Source organism: Halichoerus grypus, chromosome X (assembly GCF_964656455.1).
Source record: "Halichoerus grypus chromosome X, mHalGry1.hap1.1, whole genome shotgun sequence".
NCBI classification, from domain to species: Eukaryota; Metazoa; Chordata; class Mammalia; order Carnivora; family Phocidae; genus Halichoerus; species Halichoerus grypus.
Window position 1 is genome coordinate 33925609 of NC_135727.1, and position 18105 is coordinate 33943713.

The window sequence follows — 18105 nt, forward strand, 5'->3', positions numbered from 1 at the left end:
TTATTTCAGTTTTATGGATGTACCTTAAAAACATTCAATAGCTCAGGGTGTCTGGGTGGCTCAGTCTAGTTAAGCATCTGACTTTGGCTCAGGTCATGATCTCAGGGTCCTCGGATGGAGCCCCGCATAGTACTCTGTGCTCAGCAGGGAGTCTGCTTGAGATTCTCTCCCTCTGCCCCTCTCCCGACTTGTGCGCTCTCTCTAAAATAAATAAATCTTAAAAAAAAAAAACCAACAACAACATTAAATAGCTTGCCTGGGCTAAATGGTAAAGCCAAACTGGAGGTAATAGCATGGACTAGAATGGTTTCTGGAATCATCAACCTGGATTGAATCTACACTCAGCTGTTTATAGCTGTGTGACCTAAGGCAAGCAACCTAACCTTTAAGCCCCAAGGCCTCCATCTGTAAAATACAGATAATACTAGTACCTCATTCATCAGTTTATCCGATGAATTTATGAGGTCAGCAGAATTGAATGAGCTAAAGCACTCACACACACTTTAGTTTTTGCCTGGTTCATGGTAACCAATCGGTTCATGTTAGTAGTTCAGCAGCATCATCCATAGGATGTTCTTAGGGAGATAAGTACATAAGAAAATAGTCCTAGAAAGACTTTGTGCTTGTGACTATGTTAACAAAAGGTAGTGCTGAACAAATGTTAGCTGTTAGTATCTTCACTGCTTCCAGCAAGCTTTCCTTGGATGAAAGTAGACGGTATCTTGTGACGTTTTGGTGGGAGTACCAGATCTCTATGAACCACGCAGTTACTCAAAACCTATGCCACCAGCAGTTTCCTAATTGCTTCATCCTCCTTGAGTGGGTTTAGTGGACAGCTAGAAGACCTAGTTTTGGGGGCCACTGGAATGTGATTTCCAAAAATCCTGACGGGGACTGGGTCCCCCAAATTCTTTTGCCACTTTACTTCCTGGCTGGGGTCCAAAAGGACTCCCCAAGGCATTTATGCCTTTGGGTTAACTCTAAGGTGTGTTTAAAATGTAAATTCAGAGTCAAGAGTCTCTCATGGCTTGTCTCCCTCTCTGATTTCTTCCCTTTCAGTTTTCCCTCCCTTCCCCTATGATCCTCTGCACTATTTCTTATATTCCACATGAGTGAAATACTAGAGTAAGCTAAGAAGCAAAAAAGCATTCTCGGGGAGCCTGGTTGGCTCAGTCGTTAAGCATCTGCCTTTGGCTCAGGTCATGATCCCAGGGTCCTGGGATCGAGCCCCGCTTCGGGCTCCCTGCTCAGCGGGAAGCGTGCTTCTCCCTCTCCCACTCGCCGTTTGTGTTCCCTCTCTTGCTGTGTGTCTCTCTCTCTCAAATAAATAAATAAAATCTTTTAAAAATATTATGCTATGTCGCTATCCCCATCTATCCTCTAAACAGAGGCAGAAAATGAATAAATGAACTGTTTCCTATATTTATATCCCATTCATTCCCATTTGAAGTCAGACTAGTTTAGTTTAGCAAACTAAACCCAAAAGTGCAGACAGGTCCTTGAAAATAATAAATGAAAGTCTGGATCTAATAAGGGCCAAGTATTTGGCTTTTTAACTGATGGAATTTCTTAGGGAAATAAAGGATTTATAGGTCTGAGTAAATGGTGATATTGCACTCAGCAAGGTTAAGGGCATACAGTCTTTGACTTTAAAACAGAAACCTGTGGTGCTCAGTTATTTCTACCAGATGACAGGGACTGGTCAAGATCCCATTGCCTACCGGACTGCTTTTAGGGTTTATCTCAGGATCTTTCAAAGGGTCTTCAACAACCTTTAAATTCTGAACTCCTCCCTTTTCTTACTTTCAACAAGCTTATTCCTGCATTCTTTTGTGCACATATGTGCGCGTGAGTGTCTATATACGCATACATGTGAATGTGGGGGTGGGCAGGGTGGGGGCTCGGGAAGGTGGTGGGATCGAGGAGGCAAAGGAAGGGATCGAAGTGATTAGAGGAGTTTTCATTGATTTTTATTCCAAAGAGAAACATTGTCCAATTTCTCTGAGCCTATACTAATTTTCCACCTCCAGGTCCTGACACTTTTTTTCCTGTGGTATTTGCTTGTGACCACCTTGCCCTTGGCTCACCCATTTACGGGTTCCAATATATCCCAAATCAGAGGTCAAGAGGCTAACCTAAAGCATTTCCCAGAACTACCTAGGCACTTGATGAAATCTTAATTTGATCAAATGTGACAAGCTTTGCCCCAAACCCAGATGGAGGCAGGGAGGGCCCCTCACCCCCGGAGAAGGCAGATAGACATGCAGCAGTGACACCTTGCTTGTCCTGGGTGCTGACAGAATCATTTGCTATTGCTTGGGACACTGCAAGGACAGGAACGTGCCTGACTAGAGCTGTAAGCATTACAGATAATTTAGAACCATTTTCTTTGTAAAGCTAGCATTCATGCGGATGACATACATATCCAATATTGTGAGTTAAAACTCTCCTGGTTTTGGGGGGCGCCTGGGTGGCTCAGTCGGTTAAGCATCTACCTTCAGCTCAGGTCATGGTCTCGGGGTCCTGGGATCGGCCCTGAGTTGGGCTCCTTCCTCAGCGGGAAGCCTGCTTCTCCCTCTGCCTCTGCCCCTCCCCCCCGCTTCTGCTTGCACGTGCTCGCTCTGACAAATAAATAAAATCTTTAAAAACGATTAAAAATAAATAAAACTATCCTTTTTTTTTTAAACTGGTAAACGGACTCTAAATTTTATTGGGAAGTATAAATACCCAAGAATATTCAGATTTGTTTTCTTTTCCCCCCCAGGTTTGTTGAAATATTACACTGCATAAGCTTAAGGTGCAGTGTGTGGATTTGATATCCTTATATACCGCAAAATAATTACCACCATGATGTTAGCTAATACCTCCATCACGTCACATAATTACCATTTCTTTTCTGTGGTGAAAATATTTAATATCTACTCTCTTAGCAACTTTTAATATTAACTATAATCACTGTGCTGTACATTGGATTTCCAGAACTTATTCATCTTCTAACTTAGAAGTTTGTATCCTGGGACACCTGGGTGGCTCAGTCGGTTGGGCGTCTGCCTTCGGCTCAGGTCATGATCCCAGGGTCCTGGGATCGAGTCCCACATGGGGCTCCCTGCTCTGCGGGGAGCCTGCTTCTCCCTCTGCCTCTGCCTCTCTCTCTCTCTCTCTGTCTCTCATGAATAAATAAATAAAATCTTAAAAAAAAATGAAGTTTGTATCCTTTGACCAACAGTTCCCCATTGCCCCTATCCCTCAGCCCCTTGTAACCACCATTCTACTCTCTGTTTCTGTGAGTTCGGCTTTTTTTTTTTTTTTTCCAAAAACTATCCTGGTTTTAACAAAACACTTAAGGGTGATCGCCTAGGGGAGTGGCTCCAGTATGTGAGGTGTAGCTGAATAAAATAAGTATTTTTGAACTTACTTTCCACAGTCTTCTGCCAGGTGCTCCCAACATCTTGGCCCTGGCCCTCTGCTCTTTATATAGTCTTTCTTGAAATGTCATCCAGCTTCCTTTTTATTAATTAATTTTGAAAAAAGAATTAGGACTCAGACAGAGCAAGCTCTTTTGGATACAGAAAACCTACATTCTAATCCCAGGTCTGCCGCTTAATTAACTATGTGACCTTGGCAAAAACACCTGTGGCTGGCAAAATTCTAAAGACGCTTCCCCAAGATTCCCACCCCCTCGTTATTTAACTGAATGCTGGTCTCGGTACAGCTGTGTAGGGACTTCTCAGCTATAACTAAATTTGCTAATCAGCGGACCTTATAATAGGGAGATCTGGAGGAAACTTTGGGAGGTGATGGGTATGTTTACACCCTTGCTGGTGGTGATGGTTTCACAGGTGTGTCCTTATACTCAAACTCATCAAGTTGTATACATTCCATATGTACCTCCTTTTATATGTCGATCATACCTCCGTTGAGTGGTTGAAAGGAAGGAAAAAGCAGAGAAGAGAAGGCAGAGGGGAGGTCAGAGAGATCGGTAGTGTGAGAAAGACCCCACCCACCCTTGCTGCCTTTGAAGATGGAGGAAGGGCAGCCTCTAGAAGTTGAGAACAGCCCTCAGCTGGCAGCCAGTAAAGAAAATGGGACCTCAGTCCTACAATCGGAAGGAATGGAATTCTGCCAACATCCTCAATGAGCTTGGAAGCAGATTCCTGCCCATGGCCTCCAGAAAGGAATGCAGCCCAGCCAACTCCTTGATTTCAGCCCTGTGGGACTCTTGGGCCGAGAACCAGGTAAGCCATGCTGTGCCTGGACTTCCAACCTATAGAACTGTGAGCCAACCCACGTGTGATGTTTTTGACCCCTAAGTGCATAGGGATTTTAACTGGTGGCATTAGAGGGCTAACACATCACCTATTTTTTTTTTTTTTTTCTGAATTTCAATTTCCTCATTCGCAAATGGAGATGATACAGATTCAAAAGGTTTTTCTGAGGATTAGAGGGAATGTATTTCCTGTTATTTTAGCACAGCCCCTGACACACGGTAAGCTGTCAATAAATGGCAGATTGTATTGCCTCCAAATGCCTCTGCTACCATTTTGGGCTGACAACTCCCAGATTGATCTCTCCAGCTCAGCTCTCACATTTGAAGTCTTTCTCAGGGGTCCAAAGAGATGTTAAGTCAGGGAAACCATAGGAACTGTTTATGAGAGCCTTGGCAAGAGGAAAGTTACTTGGATCTTGGTTTTGACACTATACTGACCCTGCTGCATTACGTGCTCTCTCCATAGGAAAAATGGAAGGATAGGTACTGAGACGTTCATACGTGGGGCGCCTGGGTGGCTCAGTCGGTTAAGTGTCTGATTCTTGATTTCGGCTCAGGTCATGATCTCAGGGTCATGAGATGGAGTCCTTGCCTCGGGCTCCGTGCTGGGTGTGGAGCCTGCTTAAGATTCTCTCTCTCCCTCTGCCCCTCCCCTCCCCAGCTCTAGCTCTCTCTCTCTCATTCTCTCTCTGTCTCTCCCTCTCCCTCTCTAAAAAAAACAGTGATTATCTCTGGGAGGTAGGACTTTTGTTTTCTTTTTCACATTTTAAAATATATTTCCAGATCTTCTATAGGAACATGTATTATTTTAATAATAAAAAAAATAAACTATTCTTGAATTCTAAAAAAATACCATCTATAGCCTGAGAACTACCTCTGTCAAGGATGTAAATGGACAGTTCATGGTCCTAGAACTTTCCACTGCATTCTGGAGCGGGCGGTAATATTCTTGTGACAAGTTTAAGCTTACCTGTGACTGAAACCAGAGATTGGTTTCGGGTGATCAAAAGTGACAGTAATAATTGTGTCCTATTCATGAAGGGTGATGCCAGGCAGTCAACTGTCCCCCACTTGACCCTGCAAGATAATGAATGAATTGCTGAGAATAGAAAGCCATTCCTGGTGAACCTCAGAATCCAAGCCTCAACATGCCCGGGGATTTATACAAACTTCCTTTTCTTTTCTTGGAAACCCACACTTATTTTGTCTGAACTCTTCATGTGTAGCTGTGGAGGCTGTCCTCCTCCTTTCCTGAGGCCCTGAAATACTGCAAAACTATTTCTGTTAAGTCACCTGGGCCCCTGGGCCAATCTTGACCATTTAGCAGTGCAGCCAAGTCAGGAGCCAGTAAATTCCTTATTCCAAGCACAGTTCCCCTTGTCAGAACCCTCACTGACCTAGCTTAATTCAATCCTGACCCACTGAACCTCTAGACCTCGGGAAGCGGACTGCCTTGGCCAGAGGGGAGCCTGGTGTGTTCTCTTCTGAGAACTGACAGGAACAGGCAGCCTCCTTGCCTACCTCAGAAGCCCAAGAGATGCTTTGAACTGAAGCAAAAGCTTTCTAAACAGCTTCTCACTGAGAATACTCTAAGACTGAGCAAGACAAGAACGTTTCCTTCCTCGTTGGGTTTATAGTCTCATAAAGGAGAAGTAAATGTGCCTAAAGTCGTGAGAGTGAATGTCACGAAGTCAATGCGCCGAAATAATGAAATGTGCCTTTAGTCAGTCTCCTTCGATGCTTCATGAGAGCAAGGCCCAGGTCCGTTCAGCTCACTGTGGTACCCCAGGGCCTAGGACAGTGCCTGGCTCACCGTAGATGAGCAATAAATATGTGGCAAATGAAGGAACCTGTAGGTTAATGAAATGATGACCCACATACTCAATTACAATTTTGATAAAACTTCAGGGTGTGGCGAGAACATGTAAGAAGGGACCTAACCTGTTTTTGAGAGGTGAGACAGTCATGGAAAACTGCCTGAAAGCAAATATAGGCCTTAGCGAAGGGAAGATATTTTCATTCAGATGCTCCCTTGAAACTTGGAGCCAGCGGAGGGGAGCGCACACAACTCCCCCCGAGTGAGTATGATACCTGAGGGGACACAAGCAGCATCCTCAAGGTAATGGTCGCATCATGCATTACATGGTCCACACCCTCATCTGGCCGTGGGGGGCTGAAGGTAAAACACACTTTCTAGTCCCGAGAGAAATGATGGGCCTTGCTGTACATGGCCATATGCTAGATGATTGGGTAAGTGGGATATTACCGTATTCTGTTTTCCCCTAAACTGTGTGGATGTGCTTTTCCACACTTTCATCCCTGGAAACAGCTTTGCACTCTACTGAGTATTATGCATTCTCCATTGTTGTTCGGGTCGATCCCAACTCCCCCTCTTAATCTGGGGGAAATGCCGACACTAGGAAGATTGGCATCAAGGGAAATCTATTGTAGCTGCAGCAAACTAGGCATCCTCAATGTGCAGTACAACGCAAGGGAACTCCCAGTTGCCACCCTCAGCCTCTCCTACCGTCTATTTTTCTTTTCTTTCCGATTTTCCCAATCTCTTTCTCAGGTATACGTGTATGGGGGTTAGAATCGAAAGAAATAGAGGCAAAACCAATTGAGAAATAAGTATTTTCAATTCACCTCTAAATGCCTAACAGGACTTGGAATGATCTATTTCCATGAATGATCACTAAAATGACTTGGCGAAATGAGAGCTAAGGCACAGATAGTGTATAGAATCCCACCTAACTTGACATCATAGATCTTTTTTTTTTTTCTGAAAAGAGGGAGGAACTTGACTTTGCCAATTAAACTTTCACTTGTGACAATGTTGCCTATCATCGAGAGGATGAGCCCTTGTGGGACGGGAGGGCATAAATGGTTCAGGCCAACTTCCTCTGATTTTCATCTAGAATATTAAATATGGGCTTCACCAGGATACACCTGAAATGCTAGAGTGTCCAACAGCGGGCTGTGATAGGAAGACGGTGTGTGGCTGGTCCCTTAGGTTTGGAGACAAAAGGAGAGCGAAGGCGGGGGGGTGATGCCTGCAGGTGCATTTCTATATTTTCCACACTGGGAATTGCTCATATTTCCAGAAAGGGCCAGAGCTCTATTGGCCAGACTCCCACTAAAGTCCAAGGTAAATACCTCTCTTTTATTGAATATGTAGAGATTTTTTGTCCCTAGAGAACAAAGTGTGCACACGGCCTCATGGTAGGAGAGAAAGCTTATGCCCCCTTTCTTAGATGAACAATTACCAAGCACCATATTCACCTGAACAATTCTTGCCAATAGCAAGTATTCCTGACTGGCCTTTTCCTTTCTCTAAAACCCAAAGCCCCGTGATCTGATTTTTATTGAATCTACATTTGATGGGTTACAAAACATAAAAGGTCAGGGTTAATAGAATTCGGAGGGAAGAGGCATTTGCATGAAAAGATTTTCATTTCCCCTAGGAGAGGCCTTTACATTCTTTCATTTGTGTGTGTGTGCTGTTTTACAAATTTGCACACAAATTTTTTTTTATTGTTAAAACCAATACAAGTTGAAATTGGAGTCTCCCAGGGAATTAACTGTGGCTCTTTGTTTGACTTTATAGAATTCTAGACTACAGGGCATTCATCAGTAAAATGGAAATTATAAATTTTTATTTTTTATTTTTTTTGCTATATACCAATTTTAAGTAACTTTTCTTCCCCTCCAATCTCTCTGATTTTAAGTAACTTTCCTTTTCCTCTGCTTTCTCTTGCTTAGGATTACTGGTTATTATACCTTTGTGCAGCTTGTCCCTTTATTGGATTCTTGGCCCTGTCTGTCTCCTCTTCCTCCCCCCATCTCTGTTTTCCCTTCTTTTAGCCCCAAAAGGCAACCTGGTTAAGAAATTGAGTTCCAAGATGAAGGGGATGAAGGGTAGCAATGCATGGAAGTGAACTGCTGAACCTTTGCCGTGTTCACTCTTGATTTATGTGTTAAAAAAAAAAAAAATCTCTGGATTTTTAAAAAAGCAAATCTGGAAATGCTGTTGAGGATAGTCTTTGGCACCAGCACACTCTTCGAAGGCGGTGTTTGCGATGACTTCACCCCTTTAAAATGTGGCTCTTATGATAGCAGCATTCACACATGCCTGAGGTCGCCTGAAGGAAACGTCCTCTGATAGTCAATAAACAATACAAGCTTTCTCCATCCTCCCATCTCCAGACACTTCTTGGTCAACATAGTGTTTACAAAAATGGGCTTCCAGAAGAAGGACTGAGTAGTTGGATTGTTGGAAGGAAAAAGACAATTAGTATGTGTGTGGTTCTTTTTTTTTTTTTTTTTTTATTTTAGGAACGCGCATTAGCAAACTAGACAGCTGCACGGAGGCCCATACAGTTGCTTCTTGAACTCAGCCGTATTATCAGAGTGTGTGCGAAGGTTCGTTTGCCAGTTGTTGGAAAGTCTGCCAAGCAATTCTGAGTGTCTGCTTGCAGAACTTACTTTCCCATGTATTTCTGGTCGTCTAAGTGCTATTTGGGCAGTTCTGCCAAGCAGGATGAAGAGAAAGAAAAAAAAAGAATAAACAAATTAAAATGCAGCAATAATTTTTTGCAAATCGTTTTAAGTCAGCCACAAACGGATCCATTTTGTGTGAGTCAATTTTGGCGTATGCTGCGAAGAAACTCGGGATCTGGCGTAGCCACAGCTGCCTAATGAAGCAGAAATGGTGAAATAATAGGAAACTACTACTGCTAATAAATACATGTAAACATGTTGATTTTTCAGATCTGAAAAAGTCCTGGCTGTACGGAGATGAATTTTAAATAACGATTCTCAAGGGAAAGGCAAAGGGCACTGATAAAATATTTTGAATTCTTGCTATGTGCCAAATACAGGAGTTGGTGTTTTGCATATTTAAAACTCAGTAGAGACCCACAGCAACCCTGTGGGGGTAGGTAGGATTGCCTCATTTGATTTATCTATTTATTTTTAAGTTTGTTTGTTTATTTATTTTTGGTAATCTCTACACCCAAGGTGGGGCTCAAACTCACAACCCTGAGATCAAGAGTCGCATGCTCTTCTGAGCCAGCCAGGTTCCCCTGATTGCCTCATTTTAAAGACAAATAGACAAAGGCTCAGAGAATCAAGTATCTTGAGCAGGATCACACAGCTAGGAAGCTGCAGAGTTGGGATCTCTGTTGATACCTGTCCGTCTGTATATACTTTTAGCTCTTGGATTTTTTTTTTTAAGATTTTATTTACTTATTTGACAGAGAGAGCGAGAGAGCACAAGCAGGGGGAGCGACAGGCAGAGGGAGAGGGAGAAGCAGGCTCCCCGCCAAGCAGGGAGCCTGATGCGGGGCTCGATCCCAGGACTCCCGGGGTCACGACCTGAGCTGAAGGCAGGCGCCCAACCGACTGAGCCACCCAGGCGTATATCTTGGATATTTTGACAACATAGCTCATGTGTCATTACATAGCAATTCATCACATCATTATTTTAATCTTTTCATCTATAAAATTTCCAAATCAAGAACAAGGCAAGAGATTATATATGTCAGGGCTCAAGTTTATGAACTGGCTAATATCACCACAGCCAACAAATTGATAAATTGTGTCCCAGCTGACACTTCTGTACTTAACCTTACTGATTTATTTAATGGCTTCTGTCTTCACTAGGGGCTTCTTAGCATATCAAAAATGCGCCCCCCCCATACACTCACATACATACAACTGGTCAGCAACCTTGAGAACAAAAGAGTAATGTTTCTCATGGGCCTTGAGTGTTTGATATGTGATTTTGTGCATATACATGCCAACTCAAATTATTTCTGCAAAGGGTTTCTTTTTTTAAAATTTGTTATTTAAATTCAATTTAGGTAACACATACTGTATTATTAGTTTCCGGGGTAGAGTTTAGTGCTTCATCAGTTGCATATAACACCCAGTGCTCAAGCGATCCTTTACCCCTCTTTCATACTCACGGGCTGTATTTTGTAAACGGCACACGGAAAATCAGAGATGTACAGTGATCATTTTGGTTCCTCCCCTTATTAGCTGTGTGACTTAAATCACTTAACATTATTTTTTATGTTTTTTGAAAGATTTTATTTATTTATTTAAGAGAGAGAGCATGATCAAGGGGAGGGGCAGAGGGAGAAGCAGGCTCCCCGCTGAGCAGGGAGCCCGATGCGGGGCTCGATCCCAGGACTCGAGGATCATGACCTGAGCCGAAGGCAGACGCTTCACTGACTGAGCCACCCACGTGCCCCATCACTTAACATTATTAGTCTCAAGTTTCCTCATCTATAAATTGGAGCTAATATTAGTACCTACCTCATAGGTTTTAAAAATTAAAGGGATAAGAAAAGCAAAGTCATTAGCACATTGGTTGACAGATAATAAACACTCAAGATGAGCTAGTGGTATCAATTTAGCTTCAGCTACTGGAAAGCTGTGTGCACAGTTGTTAAAAACCCGGACTTTGGAGTCAGACTCTACCAGTTTGCATCCTAGCTTCATCATTCAATATCTTTGGGCTCTTGGTCCTGTTATTTAACATCTCTAAGAGTCAATTTCTTAAATGTAAAGTGGGGCAATAGTGTCATTTTCCTGCTTTGGTATTGAGAACATTAAATGAGATAATGAATGTAAAATAACCAGCGTGTGTAGTCAATATTCAATGAGTTCTTTTTCCCTCTTCTTTCCAAATATACAAGCAATCCCGTTTACAAACTCATTAAAAATGACTGCTGTGCTAACCTTCGGTAAGGACAATGACCACATATTGGATTTACAAATATTAGATTCAGGAAATTCCAGCACAGATGTAATATACTAATGCTTTGACATATACTAATTTCCTGTGAAGATCAAAGAACAAGGACATTGTTCATACCAAGACCTCTAAGACCAAAGGGGAATAATAAAATTGTTTGGGATATTTCATAATGATTAAGAAATTGTAAACATGGGGGACACCTGGGTGGCTCAGTCGTTAAGCGTCTGCCTTCAGCTCAGGTCACAATCCCGGGGTTCTGGGATCAAGCCTCACATCGGGCTCCCTGCTCAGCAGGAGGCCTGCTTCTCCCTCTCCCACTCCCCCTGCTTGTGTTCCTTCTCTTGCTGTGTCTCTTTCTGTCAAACAAATAAATTTTTAAAATCTTAAAAAAAAAAAAAAAGAAATTGTAAACATGGTGTCCATCAGTATAGAGCTATTCCATGTGGATAGAACAAGATAAAAAGATTCCCAGCTCCTAGTTTCGTCTTTTTTTTGTCATTTCACCACTTCGATCCTCTTAAACTCTGTTCTTTCTTTGTCACCAAATTAGGAAATTAAAATATGTCTTGCCTACTTCATAGGGTATTATGACGATCAAAAAAAGTAAAGCATGGAAAAGCATTTGGTAAAGTCTGAATGTGAGACAAAGGCTCGGGTTCTTTGTCACTCGTGATTCTGGTCATTTCTGTGGCATCCTTACCCGCTTTTGCTCACAGCACAGCAACCCAGTTTTTTAAAATGCAATATTCAAAGGAAGATGCGCTTAATAGAAAAACTTATCCTTGAGACGTTTTAAGACAAAAACTTCACTCTCTTTGATGGATTGATGGTTTCTGACTAGCTGGGCAGAGAGATCGTATGAAAGATCCTTATTCTTTGGATGAGAGTAGGGTTTTAATTCCTCTCAAACCAGCTGTCCAAGACCATAGGCTATTATTATCCCTTTAAACCTATCACCTGCTCCAAATGCACTAGTAGGATGACCAAAGCTCAGGGAAGCCTTTCTCTTGCTCTTGGCTGAAACCAAAACATCCCTTGTGTGAAGGGATAGAAGCAGGAACTATTTCTGCTTCAGCTCAAATGAGGGCTTATAAACTGAGAAGGATCTCAAGGGGTCTAGGGGAAAGGATTATGAAACATATCCCCTCACTAGCCAGGTAGCTGGGGACTCATGCGGGAGATAACTATTTTTCTATAGTTGCTGTCTTCTTTTGAGGGTACTAGGGGTTCCAATATTGGATCTGCCACTTGGTAGGCATTTGATTGGGTAAACCACTCCAACCTTCCTAAAGCCTCGGTGTCCTCCTCTGTGAAATGCAGGGTAATATCAGGCCCATAGGAGTGATTTGATGATTCCATAAATCACATGCATAAGTTAGCTCCGTGCCAGACACATAGCAAGTGTTCAGAAAAATCTTGACTGATTTTAATCACTCTAATTATCCTCCTCCTCCTCCTTATCACTATTATTATATAATTAGGAGGAGCTCAGTTTTGAATTTGGGTTGCTACCTGATTAATTCTCACAGAAACAAAGATGTTTATTAAATATGCCTTTTTCCTACATCATACCTTTTAGCACGCATCTCTTCAGAGCCCTCCTGGAGGTGTTCCATCTCTGACTCTCACAAATCACCCCTTTTATTTCACTCACTCTTACTTACTTGGGGCATGAAGTGATTCACCAAGCCGAGCCACTGCCTGGAGTCAACTAATAAGGGGTTGGATTAGACGACCTCTCGGCTTCCTTCCATCCCTGAGAATCTATGATTCTATGAGTCAGTGTTCAGGAAAAAAATGAAGGGCTGTTTAGTGATGAGTGACAGTTCTGTCCTAAAAGAACAAAGAACTTACTCACTATGCCAGAAGCCATGTTGAAGATCACAGGATCATGAATTATAACTCCACTACCCTCTGGCAGGACAGGAAAGGAATCTCATAGACAAATTGTACTGGGAGAGATTATGGCTTAAAGGCTCCAATATTCACGACTTTCAGCCAGCCAGCACATAAGACCAAAGCAAGTGCCAAAGGCCATCCCTGTATATTTGGGGGAAAAAAAAAAACAAAAACAGTGGAAATATCCCCAAAAGAGAGGCAGGAGAATAACATTCTGGCCAGCACAGTGTTTCTGAATCTCTCTCCTTTTCTGGCTACAGCTATGATAAAGAGCTCAAAAGATGAGAATGCATCATCTGTAAAGTTGTGGCTTTCAAGAAAAAAAAAGCCATAATGATGGAATTTAAATGCTACCCTGTCTTCTTCCATTTACCATCAACGGGGGGTTGCCCAGCAGGGGAAATGAGATCATTTCCCTCTGAGTGGCGAGCCGAGCTTGCCCACATTCATTCTTCTTCCCACATCGTGTTTTAGCAGGCATCAACACGTCAGCTCTTCTGAAATGTGCCAGGTCTAGGGAAGCAGGGCATTGTCACTACCACGCTAAAGAGCTCCCCACCTCTGCAGTGGACTCACACCAGCCCGTTTTTCTCTTGTTTGCTTGGCAATTGGTGGGAGGAGGTGAAAGGGGCCCCTCTGGTTCTCTGCCTGACACGCTGCTCGGCTAACCTTTGGGGACTGTTGCCCACCAGCTATCCTTCCGGAGGCCACGTGAAACACCCCATTTCTTCTTTGCCTTCTTTTTAAACAGCCCCTTTCTGGATTCTGTTTCCTAGGTGGCCGTGAGCCTAAGGAGGCTGGTGATCTCGGGAAGAGAGAGGAGGAAGTTGTCCACCAGGCAAAAACATGCAAGCACCCTAAGGCATGACATCATTTATCACGGTGATTCCAGAAATGCTACTCTAAGCTTTTCAGCTTCTCAGATTTAATAAACAATTGTCGTGTTTTAAATGAAGATCATTTTGATGGGGTGCCTGGGTGGCTCAGTCGGTTAAGCATCTGCCTTTGGCTTGGGGTTGTGATCTCAGGGTCCTGGGATCGAACCCCACGTTGGGCTCCCTGCCAGTGGGGAGTCTGTTTCTCCCTTTCTTCTCTCATGCTCTCCCTGTCTCTCTCAAATAAATAAATAAAATCTTTAAAAAATAAAAAAAAATAAGTGAAGACCATTTTGATTGCTTTGTATATTACACAAGTAACATAGGAATACATCCTCATTGTAAAAGTTCACACGCTGAACAAACTAGCGTGAAATGTGTCTCCCTTTACTCTCGCCCCTTCATTCTGATCTTATTCTGGTCCCCAGAGGGAACTGCTGCTAATTATTTCATCTCTAACCCTCCAGACCTTTTTATATGTATCGGTATATTCACACAGGAACTAGATGTAACAGATAACTCTAGGTTTTCCCTCTGAGAAGTCTATTCAATGCAGCTGCTCGCTTGGCCGACTGCACCTTCCCCAGCTCCAGCAGTGACCCATCCAGTTGAATTCAAGAGAGGGAGAATGAGCGGTTGTACTAGAAGGCATGTGTTTGGACATCCATATCAGACTGCATTTCAAGACCGAAAACTATTATTTCGGGATTGTCCAGTAAACATATTATCTACTGTCTTCTTTCCAGCAAGATGCATTAAGCTGTGCACTGTCTTTTGCACCTTAGGGTGAGTGGAGAATCTGGAAACAGGTTCATGGCACTGAGCCAGTGAACTGGGGCGATGTTCAGTACAGGCAGGTTGGACACACATTGATTTTCTTGAGCCGTAGGGGCCCATTGGGCCCTTCTGGGATTCAGGAGAAGTGGTAGAGTTGAGATAAGAATCCAGGTTTCTCAACTACTAGTTTATGTTCTTGCCACATGACCACCTTGATCCACTAAGATTAGTTTTGCCTTCATCATGATATTAATAAGAAAGCAAGTGGAAAGAGATAAGAGTATCAGAGACCTAAGTGGTATGGGAGCAGGCACCACCAAAAGAAAAGGACAGGGGCGCCTGCCTGGCTCAGTCGGTAGAGCGTGCAACGCTTGATCTCTGGGTCATGAGTTCAAGCCCCACGTTGGGCATGGAGCCTACTTTTAAAAATCAAAAACAAAAGCACAGCAGCAAAAGAAAAGAAAAGGACAGTCAAGAGTGGGAGGGCAGCTAGAGGCTTCAGAATGTCAGGTCCTTCAGGGGTTCACACAGGGCCGACCCTACATGCTGGACCATGTTCAGATTTTCACCCTACCATTCCGAAGCCCTGAATCAACATTTTGTTTAACCTATTTAACCCTTCTGGATGATGACTTTAAAATTAGTATCTCGGGGCATCTGGGTGGTTCAGTCAGTTAAGCATCCGGCTCTTGGTTTCTGCTCAGGTCATGATCTCAAAGTCGTGAGATCAAGCCCCGCGTCAGCCTCCATGCTCAGCTTGGAGCCTGCTTGAGATTCTCTCCCTATCCCTCTGCCCCTCCCCCTGCTCACTCTCTCTTTCTCTCTAAAATAAATAAATAAAATCTAAAAAAAAAAAAAAAGTAGTATCTCTTACCCAGATATCTCTTGCCGGTCACCAATCTCTACTTACTAGATATCATCTCTTTGGCTTATCTAATTGTCAACTCAAACCCAAACTCATCATCTTTCTACCCTCCAAAGGTATCCCACCTCCCAAACAAATATACAAAACCAAAACACCCAACAACTTGGCTCCTCTCAATAGCTAGGGTGGAAAACTTAGGATCATCAATGAGACTTCGTTTATGCCCTCAACCCCATACCCGGCCAATGCCCAAGCCCTGTCAAATTTCCCACAAAAGGTTTCCTTTTCCTTTATCTGTGCTGCTTCTCCATTCTCACCACCACGGCTCTTGTCCTGGTCCATGTGATCCGGATCACTGCCACATCCTCCTCACTGGTCCCCCTCTCTCCATTCTCACTGCTCCCCAACCCAGCTCTGCTTATTCTCATCAGACACATCTTCCTTAGACTTGTCTTCCCTTTTGTTGCATCTTAAATGATTCTCTACCTCTTCCCATATGTAATCTGTCATGTCAAATGGAAGAGGGTGACAGCTTATTCTGTGTTATTCCCAATGGCAGAACTAGGGCCAGTAGGCAAAAGTTATGGGAACGTTTGTTTCAGCCGATCAAGGGAAGTCCCTCTAAACAATAACAGCTATTGCCCAATGAAGCAGCTTGCTCAAGTCCTGGGTTTCCTGCCCCTGGGGAGATGTATAGTCAGGAGCTGGGAACTATCTGTCAAGAATATTGTAAAAAGGGTTTATGCATTAAGATGCAGGGCAATGCTGCTGACATTAAAGATGACAGCTGACCGTTTTTGAACATTGGCTCCATGCCAATCGCTCTCCTTGTTGTTTTCACGTATTAACTCATTTATTCTCCTAACTACTCTGTGGTTGACAACCTTTCTATCCCCACTTTACAGCTGGCCCTAGTGACTGAATGCAGAGACTCTAGAGTAAGGCCATGATTCACTTCTTGGCCCTGTCACTTACTGGATGAATGATTTTCCACGAGATGCATAACCTCTTTTGAACTCAGTCTCCTCATCTGTGTAATGGAGGCAATAACAGTACCCACTTCATTGGGAGGTTTGTGAGGATTATGTTGTAAGGGAACATATATAAAGTGCTATTTGGCACACGGTACACACTCAGTGGTCACTATTAATCTTGTCTCCATTAGATGATATATTCTTTGAGGAAAATGGCTACATTTCTTCCCTATCCCCCATCTCAACTAGCTCAAGCTCGCCATATTGTAAGTCTCCATTCAACATGTACTGGGCCAGCAATGTCGTGGTGAATGCTCCCCAGAGTTCCTCCATGACACTTAATACCTTGCTTAGTCATCTTTCTCAGTCTACCCAAGGTCAGCCTCCCCTCCCTTTTCCCTTCTGTGAACTCCACTTTCGTTGGTTTCTCTGCAACAGTCAATAACTGACCATGATGAACCAGTGCCCATTTGTCTGTCTGCCATTTTTAAGGTACAGAGGTGCTTGTGCTTCCCTCTCCGACCCCAGGTACCAATGAAAATGTCCTCACTGACAACCTCGCCAGGTTGTGAACCAGACTTCCGTTATACCGGCATTCTGCCACCCTGCAGGCCTCCCTTCCGTACTGAACCTCAACAGTTTGGCTCACGGCTTGGAGATCTCAAGGCATTTCCTTAGGAAAGCTCATGGTTCACTTTGTTTGAGAAAATTGGATGAAGTAACCTGACAAAGAGATAACTGTCTGTTGGGAAGCTTTTTTTTTTTTTTTTCTTAGAGCCCTTTGATATCATTCTCATTTTGGTTTATAAGCTTTACATGAAAGGGGTGGGGAGGGGGAGACTTTCCTTTTCAGCCATGAATAAATTGGTAGCTGTCCTAGAGATCACGCTTCTGAAGCCAGGTGCCGCCACTTAGCTTAATGTTTCATGGTGTGTCACCCGGCAAATTATGAGTTGTTTGAATTGATTTCCTCCAAACAGCTGAGCTACAGCTTTTGTTCTATTGATGTTTGTCTCAATTCCTGACTGTGTGTTGCTTCCAGACAGAAAAAAAAAAAATCACATGCTTATAAAGAAATGTCATTAAATCACAGAACCCAGTCTATAATTAGAAGGTTTGAGGGTATGCTTTTTTCATCCACTGGAACCACTCTTGATGGTTTCAACTCTTTTGCCAGTTCTTAACTCTTTTCTACCTCCATTGAATAGACTCTGCCATCCCATGATCCTCATATCTATAAAACCAGGTTATGTTGAGTTTCAAAAATAAAGATTTATTTTATTATTATTATTATTATTATATTTTAAGTAAGCTCTATGCTCAATGTGGGGCTTGAACTCATGACCCCAAGATCAAGAGTCGCATGCTCTACCGACTGAGCCAGCCAGGAACCCCAAGATTTGTTTTTACATAAATCATATACCTATTGACTGAGCACTTACTATGTGTCTCAGTTAAGCCCTGGAGAAAATAGAAATGGTGTGGATATTGGCCTGGCACTTAGTGAATGAGTTTTGAATCTTTCTGGGGATTTCAAGACAAACATTTATAAAACAGAGACCACCCTAGGTTCTAATATGTGCATTACATTGAATATACTCAAATGCCCCCCAAATAATTATGGCCTTTAGAGGTTGCTCACTCTGCTGTGACTAGAGTCATTGAGTAAGGTGGGCTCTTTC

General features: G+C 43.0%; 1 long non-coding RNA gene across 1 annotated transcript in view; it reads left to right on the plus strand.

The window, feature by feature from the left end:
• LOC118534338 (uncharacterized) overlaps positions 1-14044 on the plus strand; it is a 173070-nt gene extending 159026 nt beyond the window's left edge. The window contains exon 4 of the long non-coding RNA XR_013444786.1: positions 13709-14044. This is a non-coding gene — a long non-coding RNA (uncharacterized LOC118534338). The remainder of the gene's footprint in view (positions 1-13708) is intronic.
• The last annotated feature ends 4061 nt before the right edge of the window (positions 14045-18105 follow it).